General features: G+C 35.7%; 1 protein-coding gene across 4 annotated transcripts in view; it reads right to left on the bottom strand.

The window, feature by feature from the left end:
- The window catches only part of LUZP2 (leucine zipper protein 2), a 502,146-nt gene that overhangs the window by 119,412 nt on the left and 367,205 nt on the right, over nucleotides 1-15,529 (bottom strand). The gene's annotated exons all lie outside the window — the stretch shown is intronic.

The raw sequence follows: 15,529 nt of genomic DNA, 5'->3' as shown, positions 1-15,529 counted from the left end.
TTCTCATCTACTATTTCCAAGAAAACTATATTAAAGACAGTTGAAAAAGAGAATGTAACCTTTCATATCTCTGATTCCAGACACTGGTCAAGTGCAATTATGTTAAGAAATCACATTCAGTTCTTGGTCTCTACACTGGTTTCTTTTCTTTAATAAAGAAACTTGTGTAAAAATTTATTAGGAAAATATATATTCCAATAATTTCATTTCTGAAAAGCTACGATGCCCTTAGTCCTTGATTGCCATATAAAAACTAAAAAAAAAAAAAAAAAGCTGTTTTCTCTTCAGAATGTTCTGAAGATTCTTTTGCCTTAATTTATAAATAAATAAAGCAACACAGTTGCCTAAAATGAAGGGGATGAACTGCTCTTTCCTTGCCTTTCAAGATAGCTCTGTATTTAAAAGAGGAAAAAAAGGGGGCCTGGGATGTAGTTATATACATCCTGGACACTGCTGAGTAGGATGGCCTGAGTTGAGAATATGTGATGCATTTTTGAGTGAGATTAAGTACAATTGTTTAGACTCTGAAAAAGTGACTTGGTATTACCTTGAGAAATAAACTTCCCTCTGGAGGAAAACCAAAACCAAAAACAAAATCAATTCATGGATAATAATATATGTATAAAATATTGCATAGAATTCATTTGTATATATAATCTCATTTGATCCTGTTAAATAACTTTGACATGTGTGTATCAATCCTACCCATAGTTTACTGACAGAGGAATTGATATCCAGTAAGGCTGACTACTTAAGCTCAGTTTCCAGGTAAGTGAAAGAGCTAATAAAGAACCCAGATCCCCTGGGACACCTGGGTGGATCAGTTGTTTAAGCGTCTGACTCTAGATTTTGGCTCAGGTCACGATCTCAGGGTTCATGAGTTTGGACCCCGCATCAGCCTCTGCCTGACAGCGCAGAGCTTGCTTGGAATTCTCTGTCTCCCTCTCTCTGCTCCTCTCCTGCTTGCTCCCGTGCTCACTCTCTCTCTCTCTCTCTCTCCTCTCTCTCAAAAATAAAAGCATAAAAAAAAAGAACCCAGATCCCCTGACTGACTACAATCATATATATTTTTAACCATCTCAATGTCTATTTACTGAGGAAGAAGAAATGGACAAATGTTCAGGAGATGATGCTTAGGCTTGATATAAATAAGAACTTTCACATAGATATCAGTCAAAGCTGCAGTACAGTCTTCCATAAAAGTGTTTGTCTTTGTATACCTAGGCCTCAGTTGGTGCCTCTTAATTGTGCTATGTGGTTTGCCCAACTTGTCACAAGAAGCACTAATGATATAAAAAGATTTTACCCAAAACATGTTCATAGAATTTCTATATATCATTCACTATAGCCCACATGGATACTTCCAACCTCAGGGAATTTTCCTATTTCTTTTTAAAAGAGGAGTAGCAATGATTGGGAGCAGGATGGTAGGATATGCTAGTTGTGACTTTGACAAAAGAAGAGATGATACAACTGGGAAAAAAACAAACTGAAAAGCGTATGTTGGTGACTGTAAATTTTGGCTCCTGGCTAAGTAGCATGGCTTCAGAGCACTGAAATGATTGTTACTGACTACTCAAATAATATACCCCACTCACCTTCCTAGTTTATTTTACTATTAGCAATATATTGAATTCTACCCTAGCCTAAGATCACAAATGTTCCTAAGACTGAAAAAAATTACATTATGAACTTAAATTCTCCTTCTGAAGGAGTCTACAAGAGGGGGCATCGAGAATAGAAAGGGCAAACAGAGACAAAGAATGAAGAAACCAACACAAGAAGACTGTGGGGAAAACACGTTACTTTATAGATATGAGCCTGGCATCTCTGTGGGAATAAGATAAGCATATAAAAAATCAACTATATATTTTTTGTTTGAGTGCAGTTAACACCCAGTGTTAATTTAAAAAATTGTAAAAATTACAAATAAAATGAATTCATTAAAAACACAAATCTCTGGGGGAGCCTGGGTGGCTCAGTCGGTTATGAGTAGGACTCTTGATTTCAGTTCAGGTCCTGATCGAGTCTTAAGCATTTGCTTAAGATTCTCTCTCCCTCTCTTTTCTGCCCACACCCCCCCCCAAACAAAACAAAACAAAAAAAATAAAAACAATCCAAATCTCTCATCAATCTGTCAAACAAAAAACCAACTATAATCGGAAGTGAGAAAGGGGTTCTCCCACGGTCAGAATTTCGTAAGAGAGAAAAATCTGCCTTAGAATGTTGAGAACCTTAATCACTAAACATTTATCAGGAGAGGTGATGCCGTCAGGAAGATCAGCCAGTATCGTGCAAGGGACTGGAATTGGAGGTGTTACAGGATCCTTCTAAAGTGACGGTTCTTATGCTGGTGAAAACTTCTGCAGTAAGTTGAGCTGACTTGTTTCTAAAATGGGGTTTATTAAGTCTAAATGGCAGTGGTAGAGGCTAAGATAACCCCTGGAATCTCTCTTTAAGAGATACACTAGTGTCAATGATTGAAGGGGAGATGCTGCTGTTGTAAAAGACTCCCATTGTATACACTACTTAGGGATTCTGCTGGTGCCTTCAGAAGCTGTACATGCCTATGTACTATGAAACTGATGGAGAACTCTCTCCTTTTTAAAATTCCTCTAAATCGTGTCTACTGCCGCAGCTTTCTATGCAATTACTTTTCAAGGTAATTGGCTTCTTCTATTATGCAAGATTAACAAACACCCTAGCAACTGAGTTACAGCAATGAAATGAAATAAAATAAATCAAGTAAATTCACAAATATATTTCTGAAATGTCTCCTGCCCTGACAAAGGGGAACATCGAAATGTACTGCCAAAAGAAGTATTCAAACAAGAACAGTAACTTGCTCTTGTCTTCTGAAATTATATTTGGCATCACCACTAGGGCAAAGGATATGGAGCACAAGTAATTTTTAAAAAATTGTATAATAAGTGAAATTACTGTATGTTTTCTTCACTGTTCTTTCTTTTCATTTTACATTAAATATAAGAATGTATGTTTAGATGAGGCGCCTGGGTGGCTCAGTCGGTTAAGCGTCCGACTTTGGTTCAGGTCATGATCTCCCAGTTAGTGAGTTCAAGCCCTACATGGGGCTCTGTGCTGAGAGCCTGGATCCTGCTTCAGATTTTCTGTCTCCCTGGCTTTTTGCCACTCCCCCACTTGTACTCTGTCTCTCTCTCAAAAAATGAATAAATGTTAAAAAAAATTTAAAAAGAGTGTATGTTTAGAATACAAGTATTATTTAATTATTTTATATTTTAATTAGAGATGAAAAGCTACTTGAGAATGTTTGTATGTCCCTGAGCAGTACTTCTGTAGGGTATTCAAATTTGACTCTACAAAACACCATAATCTCTTTTTCGTTGTTGTTGTCTTTGTAATTTCTAATCTATAAATTCGAACCTAAGATGGGCTCTGATCAGAAACGTGTTGAACTTTCAATGTACTCAGAAGAAACACAGGATATTTCACACATATATGTGTGTGTGTGTGTGTGTGTGTGTGTGTGTAAACATACTGAAAATAAAACCACTTAGGACCTAAAGAAATCAGTGCATCAGTGGGCAGATGTGCTTGGTCTGAAATGGTAGAATACTAGGCAAGTCCCAGAAGGAGAGTGATTCCCCCCAAAGGTCTCATGATGGTGCCACTGTTCTACATATGCTCCAAGCAAGGAAATGTGCAGCCAATGAAACTAATAAAGATTGTGGTCCCTCTCGGTGGGAGGGTAGCTTGTTGAGCCAAGATACTGATGCAACATGATAAGACAAGAACAGGCAGGGAAGGTCAGCGATCCAAGGCTCACCCACCCTCTCAGACCAAGGGAGAAAGGTTCCAGGGCTGGTCTAAAGTATATTGTCTTCACTTTGATTTTTGACACAAGGATTCCCACTTGTGCCCTATTCTCTAATGTTCCTTAGCATAAAGACCACTTCTCTTTGAAATATATTTAACAATTATTATTTACTGCAACAGTAAGACAATGGTGACACCATCTTGCAGAGCAGCTCTGTAGAAACTGAAGACTGGCTCTAGGCAAACTATTTAGAGCGCTTTCACAAATGGCAAATAGGTTTATCTTAAGTACCAACTGTGACTGACTTTTAGAATCTGCTTCAAAACTTGGAATGAGAATGACTTTGAGGCTAGATCCAAGCTCAGTGGGAAAGAGCACCGTGACACATGAGCAAATGATGGAATGGGCACAGGGTGTGGGGTGGAGACACACAAAGCTATACATATTTTAAAATGTATTTACAACTGCTGTCCGAAGGCACTGAAAATATTGTTTTCCTAGGAGATGTGAGATAACATTTTTTAAAATCCTGAATTAACGGTAGAACTTGGTTAAAATGGTAAAACGTGAAAACACTATATAAAGTTATAAACACTTTCTAACAATCACTTCTAACATAACCATCAACCTGGCAGATAATACCTCTCAGTTTTCGAATAAGTAAACAGACTAAGAAAGAGAAAGAAACTTGGAAGAAGCACGGTTTACGCCCATTAACAGCTTAGAATGGTAGAAGGTAAGGGCCAATTTGTAAATCAATGGTCCTTAAACCGTTAAGCTTTGGGTGTTGATAGAACATTTGATAATCTGATAATTTATACAAACGTCACTCTAAGAAAAATGCCATATGAAAACCTATAAAAATTATGAGCAAATTCTAAGGAGTCAATATCTTCCTGAAATGCATCCATTGTTTTCAAATCCCTCACTAAAGCATGAAGACATCTTATTCAAATGGAAAGAACTTTGCTCAGTGCCTGACAGATAACACATGCTCAATCGATAATTTTGAACAAATGAATGAACATGAAGTCAGGAAACTCAGATTGAAGTTGTATAATCATAGATAATTCACTTTAAAACTCTGGGCTTGGGGTGCCTGGGTGGCTCAGTCGGTTAAGCGTCTGACTTCAGCTCAGGTCACGATCTCGCGGTCCGTGAGTTCGAGCCCCGCGTCAGGCTCTGGGCTGATGGCTCAGAGCCTGGAGCCTGCTTCCGATTCTGTGTCTCCCTCTCTCTCTGGCCCTCCCCCGTTCATGCTCTGTCTCTCTCTGTCTCAAAAAAAAAAAAAAAAAAACAAACAAACAAAAAAAAAAAAACGTTAAAAAAAAACAACAACAAAAAACTCTGGGCTTAGTTTCTGAAAAACCTGTATTTTTGGTGATATTCAGTATTTGAAGAATCCCAATGTTTTTGGAGAAAGTTTAATGTTTACCAAATTTCAATTTGTTACAACTTCTGATAAGAAACATGTGTCCTTTTATATATAATCTGTGTGTCTATTCCATTATCAGGTAACTAATGAAAAAAAATCAATGAGGCTTGTTGGCTTTGTGTTTTAGCGTGGAGGCAACAAGCCTGAAAAGTTGTTTTGTTCTTGAGAAGGTCAATTAATTTCCTCTTGTGTCCTATTCTGTTGTTTAAAAACAAGTAGGGAGGATCACAAAAATATAGGGAGTCAGAAAAGAAACTTCTGCTTCAAGCAGTTGCCAATTTTAAACTGAAAGCAGCATACTTTTGCACTGAAACATGCTTATGGTTTTAAGGAAATGCATTGAGTTTTAGTTGCCAACCGATGTTTGTTTGTTTGTTTTTGTCATCAAGTTATATTTACAGCTATACATGTTTGGCCTTCAAATCTTTCAGTGCATTAGAAAATATTTCTTGAAAGTATAATCTATAAATAGCCCTAAGAAACAGAATATAACTGGGAACAATGTAATATAGACGAGTCAAAGACTGAGATTAGAATAAAACTGTCACTTCCTAGTTTTGTGATTTCGGACAAGTCTTTTAACATCCCTAGGCTTTGTTTCTCTATTCAGGATAAGGTGATATTATTACCTGCCCCGACTGACTTGTAAAATTATTTTAAGCCACAAATGAACGTGTTTTGAAAACCTTAAAGTTTGTCAAATCAAGTAAGAAAGTAAAACCAGTAACCCTTCTCACCCCTTATGCATGGTGCCTACATTTTAGGGCCAAAGCTCATTTAGCTGGAGATAATTTGACACTTGTAACAAATGACTGGCACCAAAAATGTTTTTGCTCATTAAAAAATGGTTTAACACATAAACGTGATAAATGTAAGATAATGAGAGGCAGATGCACAGAAATTACCTTAAATTACACAGGGGTTTAAAAATTATGGGGCAGTTGCTTCACAAATTCTCTTAGAGAAGACTCAAATCTTCAGAAAATAATCCGGCATTCATACATGGAAATTCATGTGGCAATGTCCCTGCTTTTAGGAGCAGACAACAGTGGGGATATCAAGTTGGGCACATCTTATTTCTAGAGAAAATACCAATGAGAACACATGCCATGTTGATATCTGAGTTTCAGAGGAATGGATACATCTGGTCTGTCACCAAATCTGCTGCAATAAATATCAGAATGTTGATACAATGATATAAATATATACTATGAAATAATTATCAATGTAATAACTATAAATCTCTGTCAAGTCAAATATACTTGATATGATACTCTAAAACAAGTCAGTTCAATTTTAAATAAATGAATGCATGAATGAATGAATCTACTATGATGGTTTCAATCTGTTAACAAATTTGCTTTTTAAATAAATATTTTGGTGGCCTTTATTGTCAAACCTCTGAAAGTCTCAACTCCCTCATTGTTAGATGGATCCCCCAACTTCTCTGTTTGACAGGGGTTGTCATGAGGATGTGATAATGTATCAAACATTAAATATATATAAGGCACAGTGATTTTCATCCTGTTTCCTATTTTTGTGGAATTAAATGAAAAGGCTATCTTGTTTCTTTCCATAGTGAAAAATCATAAAGTGAAATTAAGTTTGTAAAAATCTAAGTGAACAGCTGAAATCTCTAGCAATTTTTATTACCAACACTTGTGATCTTTAAAAGTTATAATAGCCAAGATATGGAAGCAACGTAAGTGTCCATAGGTATACAAATGGACAAGAAACATGTGGCATATATATACACACATATACACCCAATGGAGTATCACACAGCCATAAAAATGATGGAATCGTGCCATTTGCAACAACGTGGATAGACCTGGAGGATATTATGCTAGGTAAAATAAGTCAGACCAAGAAAGACAAATGCTATATACTTTCACTCAAATATGGAATCCAAAAAGACAAATAAACAAACAACTAAAAAGCAGAATCAGACCTACAAACACAGAGAACAAACTGATAATTGTCAGGGAGCAGTGGTGTGGGGGGTGGGAAAAATGGGTGAAGTGGCGTGGGAGATACAAGCTTCCAGTTATTGAATGAATAACTCATGGGAATAAAAGGCACAGCGTAGGAAATATAGTCAATGGTATTATAATAGCTTTGTATAGTGACAGATGGTAGCTACACTTGTGGTTAAGACAGCGTAACATATAGACAAGTTGAATCACTATGTTGTACACCTGAAACTAATGCAATATTGTATGAAAACTATACTCAAATAAAAGAAGATAAATCATATATAAATACATATATATTATTTATCTTCTTATATATATATATAATCCCTTTTACATATATATATGTATATACATATATATATACATAGTCCTTTTGAGGGCAGTAATTTGATCATTTTGCCACTTTATTTCAAACACTGAAGGACACACGATATTATTAAATTGTTTTTATTCAATAAATAACAGAAACAATCACAAAACCAGTATAACTCAGTGGAAATCTAATTTAATGTAATTCTTTTAATAAAAAAAATAGAATGCATACAAATTGAATGTCTCAGAATATTAGAATATGGAGAAAAGGATGGATATTGGGACCAAATTGTGTCCATCTGAAACCTAAGGTCAGGACATTGACAAAGAGTTCATAAATATCAGAGGACAAAGCATGACGGAATATTCAATATGTGCTACAACTAGTAAGCAGTAGGAAAACAAACAGGATTTTATATAGTGAAGAAAGTAGACACACAACCAAATGAAGAGCTACCCACTGGGAGACCATAGGAAGTGAGAGAAAGAAAAACAATAACAATAAAAGGCAGGGGAAGAAGACTGACATAGACCCTGAATATGAACATATATGATAGATGGGACTCCTTCCTCAGTTATACACTATACTGAAGACCATTAACTTTTTAGGCCTCACTTTATATGCAGATGCACACACACACACACACACACACACACACACACACACACACCTTATGGTATGTATGTATATGTGTGTGTGTGTGTGTGTGTACATGAATGTATATGCATATTCACATACACACACATATCCAATACCTCAATACATCATATAAACCTAAATTGTTTTGAGGAGTAAATGAGATAATGCATATAAAACACATAACGGGGAGCCAGGGTGGCTCAGTTGGTTGAGTGGCCAACTCATGATTTTGGCTCAGGTCATGATCTTACAGTTATGAGATTGAACCCTGAGTCAGGCTCCATGCTGAGTGCTGAGCCTGCTTAAGATTCTCTGCCTATCTCTCCCTTTGCCCTTCCTTCTCTTGCATACACATGTGCATCTCTCTCTCTCTCTCTCTCAAGAAATTAAAAAAAAAGAAAAACACATAGCAAAATCTCTTACAAGTGCATAGTGTTTAGTATATGCCAGTTGTTATTATTACTCAAGATTTTCTGTTTTATAGATACAAAATGACACACTTAGAGGCAGTAAAATTCTTTTAAAAACATATTTTGGACATATTTATCAATAAAATGCCATGCTTTATTTTATATAAATATACACATACTATAAGCACAATATTAAATAAGGACTGATATTATACTTATCATTTAAAAAGGCCAAATGTTAGCAAAACGACAGGTGGAACAAAACCTTCAGCAAAGGCAAAAACAGGTCAGTCTCCACACGGAGAAAGTCAGTTAAGGAAACCTGTCATGACCAAAATGTATGTGCAAGAAGCTTTCTACCCAGACTATAGCTATTCGTCAGCTTATAGGACATGAAAGTGAGATCAGATCTAACTTCCAGTTAAACTCAGCAATGTTTCCTTTTGAGAATCTGAGAACAAAACTCAAATTGTCTGTCATTTCCTACTTCACTAGGGAAGTTGATAAATTCAATTTTTGGTAACTGGGAGCATTACGGAAATTGTTTTGAAATTACCAAAATAAAAGTGAGGAAATGAAATTAAATGGCTTACATTTTAAAATAAATGTCCAAGCTCCCAGTAATCATTTTATGGTAAATTAAAATAGCAATTTTCCTTTTATAACCTCTCAAACACCAAAGTTTGTTGCTGCTTTATTGTGGGTATTATTTACTTAACTACAACAGTGGACTGAATTGTGCCCCCCGCCCCCCAGTGCTAAAATTCCTATGTTAAAGTCCTAACTACTTGAAGGGGTAATTAAGGTTAAAAAAGGTCATGAGGGTGTGGACCTGGTCTGGGTGGGATTAATGTCCTTATAAGGAGAGACACCAGAGAGTTTGGTCACTCTCCCTGTGAGGACACAGTGAAAAGCTGGCTGTCTGCCAACCAAGAAAAGCACTCTCACCAGAAACCAAACATTGCCAGACCTTGATCTCAGACTTTCCAGCCTCCAGACTCTGAGAAAATAAATTTCTGTTGTTTAAGCCACCCAGTGTATGATATTTTTTTATGTCAGCCTGAGCAGACTAATATATTTACTTACCTATGTATTCTTGTTTCTTTAATAAGAATACTCAGAACTAAAGAAGTTTTAATTAAACACAACGTTTCTTTTTTTCTTACTGTACTGATGGTAGAGTCAACTGTTGTAATTTTCTTAAGAGAGGTGACCTCAGCAAGATGGGGGGCTAGGAGGTCCCAACAATTGTCTCCTGAACAAAACAACAATAACAACAAATAAACAACTACGAACAGATGCAAATAGCTTAGAGGAAAGCTGTGAGCTACAGTGAAGAAGCAGCCAAAACTCTGTGAAACTCAAAAACTGAGGATGGCCACACAGAAAACCATAGGAAGGATTTACCTATGTCACCCCATCACCCCCAGTCCAGAGCAGCTAAGTGCCAGGAGGAATCCCCACAGAGGGATTTCACCCCACAGGAAAAGGGAGAACAGGAGAGGCCCCAGCAAGCCTCACCACTGTGGAAGTTTGTAGCCTTTGCTACCAAGGATCCCATAGTCTTCTCTAGTGTTGATCCCAGATGACAGAACCTTCCAGAGTTCCTATAGAGCCTTCCAGAGTCCCTGCTGTTACATCTCCTCCCCATGGCTGGAGCTGTTGTTGCAGTGAGACATGCCCTCAGGGTCCCCAAACCTCACTTTCTGGGATTGGGATGCCCCAGTGCTTTGCCGTAAATGTGACCAGAGCTGCCACTGCTTGGAACGTGACTTCCAAGTTCCCACGTCCTGGCTCTGATCTTTGTTGAGGACCACCTCTGAGCTCTGAGACCAGGGCCCACCCCTGGGTCTCAGGTCACGGTTCTGGCCTGTCAGTGCCAAGACTGTGCTCCTGCTGCTCTGAACACCTCTCCCTAGGTCCCAACACATAGCTTTACACACACACACAATGAGGGGACAACAGTCTCTTCAATAAGTGATGCTGGGAAAACTAGACAGGCACATGCAAAAGAATAAAACCGGTCCCCTATCTTTTTATCAGTCATAAAAATTACCTTGACATGAACTAAAGACTTAAATTTAAGACCTGCAACCACATAATCCCTACCATAAAACACTGGGAAAATGATTCTTGACGTTGGTCTTAGCAATGATTTTTTGGATAGGAAGACAAAAAAAAAAAAAAAAAAAGACAGCAACAGCCAAAATAAACCAGCAGGAATACATCAAACTAAAGAACTGCTATACTAAAAGGAAACAATCAATAAATTGAAAAAGGAACCTACAAAACGGAAGAAAATATTTGCAAACCCCACATATATGTTAAGGGCTTAATATCCAAATGACCGACAGATATATGAAAAGGTGCTCAACATCACCAATCATTAGGAAAATGCAAATCAAAACCATAATGAAATATCACCTAAGACCTGTTAGTATTGTTATTTTCAAAGAGACAAGAGATAAGATGTTGGGAAGGATGTGGAGAAAAGGGAATCCTTATCATTGTTGATGGGAATGTAAATTAGTATAGCTATTATGGAAAACAGTATCTTGGTTCCTTAAAAAATTAAAAAGAAAGTTCTAGTTATAAAATAAATAAGCCTTGGAGATGAAAAGATGAACAGCTTTATATGGTGAGCACTGAGTAATATATAGAACTGTCAAATCACTATGTTGTGCAGAAAAATTATATATATGTATAATTTTTAAATATATACACACAAAGGAACATACATATATATATATATATATAATTTTTACAAAGGAAATATATACATATATATATACAAAAAGGAAACATATATATAATTTTTATAAAGGAAACATATTATATATTTATACACAATACATAATATATGTATACACAAAGGAAACTACCATATGATGCAGTAATCCTACTTCTGTGTATACATCTGAAAAAAATGAAATCAGTGTCATGAAGAGTACCTGCATAGCCATGTTCATTGTAGAATAATTCACAATAGCCAAGCCATATAATTAATTTAAATGTCCTTCAGTGGATAAATGGATAAGGAAAATGTGGTATACTCAATTGAACAGTATTCAGCCATAAAAAAAGGAAGAAACCTTGACATTTGTGACAACATAGATGGACCTGGATGGTACTAGGCTAAGTGAAATAAGCCAACCACATAAGCTAAGAGAAAGACAAATATTGATGGTATCACTTACATATGGAATATATGGAACAAAACAAAACAAAATAAAACGAAAACAAAACAAGCCAATTTTATAGAAACAGGATAGAATGGTGGTTGCCAGGGGCAAGGAGACAAGGGAAATGGGGTGAAGGATATCAAAGCTTAGAAATTTGCATTTAAAAGAAAAATAAGTAAAAAGAAAGAAAGAAAGAAAGAAAGAAAGAAAGAAAGAAAGAAAGAAAGAAAGAAAAGAAAAGAAAAGAAAAATAAGTTTTGAGGATCAAATGTACAGCATGGTGTGTAACTTAAAGTTACTGACAGTAGATCTAAATCATTCTCACCACACACACACATACACACACACACACACACATATACACACACACAAATAATTATCAGAGGTGATGAATGTGTTAATAATCTTGATCTTGGTAATCTTTCCACAAGGTTCATGAATATCAAATAATCATGTTGTACACTTTAAATATATATGATTACATTCATCAATTATTCCTCAAAAAAGTAAAAAAAAAAAGTTATAAACTCAAAAACAGTGTACTAGGTGTCAATAATATTAAAGTTGTTCAATAATTTTGGTGAATTATTTTATAGTTATATATATGTTCAATATATACCTCAAGTTAAAAATAACAACATAATTTTTATCATAGTTTAAGTTTAAATCACAACACACACATATATGAATACACAGATGCACAAATATTTCTAAGGTTAAAGTTAAGTCACTATTGGAATACATATGAAATATTATGCATTTAGATTTTACAAAGAAATAAAGGATGTTTTATGTTTTAAAATTATATGAAAAAGAATAGATAACATAAACTCTATATTAACTAATATAATCATAAGGCAGATTATGCCTAATATAAAAGGAACTAAACAGAAATATAAAATATTTCAAACTATTGTGTGTTTTGAGTGATGGGTTTTAAGTGAGAAAATAATACTTCTGAAACTAAACAATTGTATATATAAAAGTAAAATAGAGCAGCAAAATGGAAAGTAGATATTCCACAGAATATCATCTCCAAGTGGAATCAGAGAGGATAAAAAGTAACTCAAGTCAGGGTAACTAACAGTCAGCAGGGCCTCACTTCTTCCTTTAGTAGAGAATGTTTACTACCTCTGGCAGCCTTCCTAATCAAAAGCCAGTTCTCAAACATTAATAAGAACACTGAATTTATCAACATGTCTGACAATTGTCAGCACATGCCGTTATTTTTAAAACATAATTGAAGTGTTTCAGCAGTACTCATTGCTCTTCAAAGACTGTCTTTAATAAAAACGATCAAATCTATTCAAAATTGAACAGATTTTCAGGGAAACTACTTGAAATAGAATCCTCTATTACTCATCTCTGAGTTCAGCAAAATATTACCAAAGATATTCTGTGGGTTCATTTTCAAAGGTGCATGTAGTCACATGCCCTTTGGGACTACATACATGAATTTCTACAATGTACTGCCATGACGCCTCTATTTATGTATGCACATATGTATATACACGTGCCTATATGTATGTATGAATTCATTTATTCATTCAGTACATGCTTATATAAGACCTAAAATGTACACTGTTGATATAGTAATAGGCAAATCAGATGAGTGAATGCCATTAAGATGAATGAATGAATACTATTTCACAACGGAAGCTGAAAACACTAAGGTCTCACTTGTTTTGCATGGTTGCATGACCATGTTTGGAGAAACATCTTAAAAAATTCTCCTCCCTTATAAAAGTTATGACACTGAAGGACAAGCGCTTGCCCCTTCCTTTTTCTTCTCTGACTTTGTACAAAATTGGACAAAGGAGCATATAAATCTTTAACTACTATCATATATAATGAGGGATCAAAACTTAGAATAAGTCAGTAAGTTGAGGACCGAGATATGGAACGGTAGGAAAAACCAAAAAAAAAAAAAAAAAGTCGGCCTGTTGACATTGTTTAGTTACTGAATAAGTTAAAAAGTGTCATGTTTATAGACCTCTCATTATCTTATTTAACAAAACTCTTGCTGATAAACAGCACCTTAGAGAGTGTATACGCTAAAGGCATTCTAACTTAGGCAACTTCATGGTCATACACAATTCACCTGATTTGATACACAAGCGCTTCTTTCAAAGTGACAAAGGCTTACAAATAATGTTTCATTTTCAAGTCATAAAGATTTTCAACAAATCCTGATATCAGTACTTTCTGAAATTTGATAAATTACTAATGTATATTCAACAACTGGCATATTATGAAGAAATAAATCACTGAAAATTATTGGATCTCTTCAATCTCTTTTCCCAAATTTTCTTCAATTTGGGAAATTAAATTCAAAAAGTTTGAAAAGCTTACATGATCTATCTTTACATAAATTTCTCAGCCTCCTACCTAAAACTTATCAGCTCCAGGGAGCTCGGATTTGTTTTATTACAGTCCTGATATTATTAAGTTAAACTAATTCACAGAGAAATAGAAATTTCTCTGCAAATGAAAACACACACACACACACACACACACACACACACACACAGACATGCACATACGTTTTATTTATTTTTTCCCAATTTCAATTATTTATTGTTGTTGACAATTTATTTATTGTTGATGACCTTACAAAAAGCTAAGGCCAACCTGAAATTAAGAGTTAAAATGCCCTGAGCTCGAGTCTCAATATGAAACACAAGTGCCTTGGGTTTTATACTTTTATCTACTTATCACATAAAATGAACAGAGTATTGTGAGGCAGGGATCTATAAACATTAATAAGAATTAATTCAGATTTTTCTTGGTGTGCAGGGAAATATCTTGTAAATGAGGTAAAAAAAAAAAAAAAGGAAAGTAGCATATTCATGTAAGAGTCAATGGCAAGATATGTCCAGATTCATGCCTCACATGGAATGAGTTTTTAATAAATACTGGCTGACATAATAGGACTACCTTCCCCTGACTCCGAACCAAAAGTAAAGGGGCTGAAGAAGGGAAATGTGTCATTTCTAATTGTTTTCACTGGAAAAATTGTAGGTTTTTTCAATCATTAAATAAAATGAGAAACTGGGGCGCCTGGGTGGCGCAGTCGGTTAAGCGTCCGACTTCAGCCAGGTCACGATCTTGCGGTCCATGAGTTCGAGCCCCGCGTCAGGCTCTGGGCTGATGGCTCAGAGCCTGGAGCCTGTTTCCGATTCTGTGTCTCCCTCTCTCTCTGCCCCTCCCCCGTTCATGCTCTGTCTCTCTCTGTCCCCCCCCAAAAAAAAAAAAAAGTTGAAAAAAAAAATTAAAAAAAAAAAAATGAGAAACTATCTCCCTTTAATTTAAACCTAGCACATATAGATCGGGCTGATCATTGTAATGAAAATATTTTTAAAAATATTATACAAAATGTAATTCGTACTTTTTATTTATCAAGCAAATTATTACTCCTACTCCTAACAGCCTAATATTCCATCACTCTACTGCGTTTGGAAATGCACATGTACCACAAGCACAACACTTGCCTCTTGTCTCCCCCTGCTCAAGGGAGATAAAAGAAAGTATCTGTTTAAGTTTCACCTTGCTGCTATAACAAACTACCCTGAATTCAGTGGCTTAAAAAAGCACAAACTTATTCACAGACAGTTCTGAAAGTCAGAAGTCTGAAATAAATTTTATGGGACTAAGATCAAGGTATTGGTAGGGCTGGTTCTTTCTGGAGGCTATAGGAAGGAAATCTTTCACATTGCCTTTCCTCCTCCAGCTTCTGTGATCGCACAACCTTCTTGTTTAGGCTTTCTTATTTCACTGA

This window comes from Neofelis nebulosa, chromosome 10 (genome assembly GCF_028018385.1).
Source record: "Neofelis nebulosa isolate mNeoNeb1 chromosome 10, mNeoNeb1.pri, whole genome shotgun sequence".
Classification (NCBI taxonomy): Eukaryota; Metazoa; Chordata; class Mammalia; order Carnivora; family Felidae; genus Neofelis; species Neofelis nebulosa.
This window is presented reverse-complemented; position numbering and strand designations above follow the sequence as displayed.